Source organism: Sceloporus undulatus, chromosome 4, assembly GCF_019175285.1.
Source record: "Sceloporus undulatus isolate JIND9_A2432 ecotype Alabama chromosome 4, SceUnd_v1.1, whole genome shotgun sequence".
In the NCBI taxonomy this organism is placed as follows: domain Eukaryota; kingdom Metazoa; phylum Chordata; class Lepidosauria; order Squamata; family Phrynosomatidae; genus Sceloporus; species Sceloporus undulatus.
The window spans coordinates 4,926,077-4,930,138 of NC_056525.1; positions in this window are offsets into that span (position 1 = coordinate 4,926,077).

Genomic DNA, 4,062 nt, shown 5'->3' on the forward strand with positions numbered 1-4,062 from the left:
CCCCCCCTCTTGAGGGGGAGAGAGGCCAGGCCTGAAAGACAAAGAGCCCTCCTCCAACCACCATCTTGAGGGGGAGAGGGGCCTGGCCTGGAAGACGGAGAGCCCTCCTCCAACCACCATCTTGAGGGGGAGAGGGGCCGGGCCTGGAAGACGGAGAGCCCTCCTCCAACCACCATCTTGAGGGGGAGGGAGGCCGGGCCTGGAAGACAAGGAGCCCTCCTCCAACCACCATCTTGAGGATGAGAGAGGCCTTGCAATTTTTTTTTATTGTACTGCAATTTTACTGTACACCGCTATGATCATTGCGGAATAGCGGTCTATAAATAAAAATTATTATTATTACAATTCCATACACACCATGTTCACACTCTCTACGTCAGAATCCTCGCTCTCCACACCGTCAGAATTTTGGGGCGCCTCTTCTATTTCACAGGGCATCGAAAACAGCTGTTTGACCACCTCACAGGATTCTGTGTTGTCGCGCTTCCTTGTAACGCCACGTTTTTTGGCCGGGGAGTCTCTGTAAGCTCCGATGTCATGGGCGTCATCTCTGTGAAATTCTCCATTTTGCAGGCAGGTTGTTCCCAAAAGCGAACGCGCTCGACAGCAGGCAGCAGTGGGCGGCAGCGGGCGTAGCCAATGTCGCGGAGGGTCCCCTTCATATGCCGCACGCCGCAAGGGCGTTGTTCCCTTCGCCCCAACCCCATTGGCTTCCGTGGAGGCGTGGGGGGATTTAGGCCAATCTGGGACGGGGGTGCGGTCCTTTGGGCCAATCGGCGATGCTCAAAAGTGCACCGTTTTTTGAAAACACTCCCTGTGAGGACGCCATCCGCGTGTCGCGCCTTTGCGAAGCTCAGAGTGTGCTAGGTCTCCGAACCATTCGTTTCAGGAGGCCGAGACGAGTTCGGACACACCTCACACCCACCCCGAAAACTTTCGTTGATACCAATAAAATGGCTGCCGCTTGTCATTTTCGAACGCGGCTTGCTGCTACGCTGTCAGTCCGACGGGGATGAGACCAGCTCCTCGTGGTCGGCGGTCCTGAGACGAGTTCATAGAGGGGTCACACGTGCACCCCGAAATCCTCTTTGGTAAAAAACCCCAAAATGGCTGACCTTTGGGGGTTCTTGGAACCCCAAATCTAGAACCCCCGGTTACCCTGTTGACACCTAGAACCCCGATATCCAGGACATAGAACCCCTATATCCAGGATCAGAACCCCCATATCCAAGACCTAGAACTCACATATCCAGGAGTCGGGACTAAGACTCAAAAGGGGGCGGAGCACCTGTCACTTTTGAGTTTGACAAGAGCTGGGGGTTTTATACTACTCATGACATTACAATGTAGGGCATCCATTGGTGGATCAACCAATGGCCAATGTCCTGAAGAGCCATGGGCACTAATATGCATTGGGAAATGTATGCAGACATCAGCTGGGAAGTGCTAGGGCACATCAGGCATGTGTTGTGTACATAAGAAGCATCCATTGGATGCACATCTTCCCCATTCCCTAACAGGGTTTTATAGTGTTTCAGCATGGTAGCTATGGAGTCTTAAAATTATGAAATTTAGGCTGTGATGTAAACACAAACTAACAAAATGAATTTCAACAGGGAGAAATGGAAGGTACTGCACTTGGGCAGAAAAAATAAAATGCACAGATACAGGATGGGAGACACCTGGCTTAACAAGACTACATGTGAACAGGAAACAAACAGATCAAAAGGGCCACTGTCAGGCTGTGCTGGAGGCATGGCATTTACACAACCCCCCCCCCCCCCCAAATGCAGGGACTGGAACTGGTTCGAGGTTGCCCCAATTCAGAAGAGCTGGGCCAAAAGGGAGTGGAAAAAATCTGCTCCTTTTCAGAGGACTGGCTTAGGACTGCAGCAGCCGCCCACATTGGGACTGGGCATGTATGGTTGCCACTGCCTTTGGGGCTGTCTGCTTCACACCCAGAAGTCCTAGTAGACCAGAAGTGGAACATGAGTCAACAGTGTGATACTGCAGCTAAAAAGGCCAATGTGATTCTAGGCTGCATCAATAGAAGTATTGTGTCTAGATCGAGGGAAGAGATAGTACCAATCTATTCTGCTTTGGTCAGGTCCCACCTGGAATATTGTGTCCAGTTCTGAGCCGCACAATTCAAAAAGGATGTTGAGAAACTGGAGTGTGTCCAAAGGAGGGCAAAACGTTTTGCAAAACGATGATGCATGGTTGTCAGAAGTTCCCCTTTCATATCTTCCCTTCCCTTAGTTGCCAGGGAAGTAGCATGTGCTCATTGCCCTTCCTCATTCTAGAAGAGCATATTTTGAACTGTTGTTGTGTGCTTTCAAGTAATTTTCAATGTATGAAGACTCCAAGATGAACTTATTACAGAGGTTTCTTGGCAAGATGTGTTCAGAGAGTGGGGTTGCCTTTGCCTTCCTCTGAGACTGAGAGTGTCTGACTTGCCGAGGTCCGGGGATTTGAACCCTGATCTCCAGAGTCCTAGTCCAATGCTCAAACCACTGCACCACACTGGCTTTCTCTTTGAAGTTTAGCAGCATGTTGAAACTTTGAGAATCCCCTAAACAGGGTTAGACATTTGGGAATGGTCGCTGTGATGATTACGACCAGAAGAACAAGCTTTGCGGTTTCCCCAACCTTATCCCACCATCTGGGGTTTTTTTCCACCCATGCAATCCCTCCACTACTGCCAACTGTGAGGATTCCTCCCAAGCAGTCCTTCCACTGTGGCCAAAATATGGGATTTCTACCTTTTAACCCACGAACAGTGAAGATTTCCCCAGTGTTCATTGCCGTTACCATGAGTGAGGGCTTTCCCCGATCCCCACCTCTCTAACACTCAACTTTGGGGGCTGTTTAAATGCCCCCAAAGCACATATAAGGATTTATATGTGCCTTAAATGGATACCACCCCTCTCTCTTCAGTGCTGCCCCAACAGGAACCTTGTCTGCATCCAAGCTCTCAGACAGATAGCATTTCCAGAGGCCAAAAGTGTATAAAAAAACCAAAAATAACTTTTTAAAATAGAAGTTGAAAGTAACACAGCAGATTATTTATTTTTCTCTCTCTGGACATCTGAGGGACCTCCAGTGCCATGGTATTCTATAGTGGTTTGCTATTATCCACAATTTCATTTATAAACATTAAGTCTGGAAATGTAACCCCATGGATTGGGAGGGAGGGCTACCTATATAAAACACATGCCTGTATTATCAATTTTTGCTATATAAACATTATATGGGATGCTCAGTGACTACTTGAAGATAAATATTACCATTCAGCATAAACCTGTCATAACTTACTCTCTGGAGTCAGATAATTCAGACTCAGAAGAGTCAGAGTCCCAGGAATGGATAAGTCCTGGTGATGGTGGCCTTTCTGAGCCCAAGGAACTGGGAGCTGCTCCCCACCAGAAAGTGGAAGATGCTGAAGACACATGACCATCCTTTGCAGAACTTTAAAGGGATAAGGAAAGAGTGCACTGATCCCAGAGGCTGTTAAATAGGCAATGCTAATTAAGCACCTGGTGTTTTGAGACAGCTGCCTATACATCTCCCAGCAGCCTCTTGACATCATTATTGCTTGCAGCCATTCTAACTTGGTGACTGGCAGTATTCTTCAGTGTTTATCGTTGTTGACCTTGGACTGGCTGTTATTCATGACTCTGCCCATACTCCTTGCTGGCTTCATGTATCTGGACTATTGACTTGCTGTAACAACTTCTAGACCAGCTGACAACCATTCTCTTGCTTCACCCTTGTTCTTGCTTGATAACTGGTGACTTGATCTGGACAGGATTAACTACCTGACAGCTCTTGCACTCCCACCATTTGGTTCCTGGGGCAATTGCTGGCTGGAGCATAGGACCAAGCCAAAAGGTAGCGTCCCTTCCTTTTCTCAGCAAGCTGCTTCTTGAGAAATCCAGGTAAAGATCAATTGTAAAGCATTCCTATTCCCCACCACCACTCCCTTCTCCTTTTGTGTCGTGTCTTTTAGATTGTAAGCCTGAGGGCAGGGAACCGTCTGACTAAAATAAAATAAAATAAAAT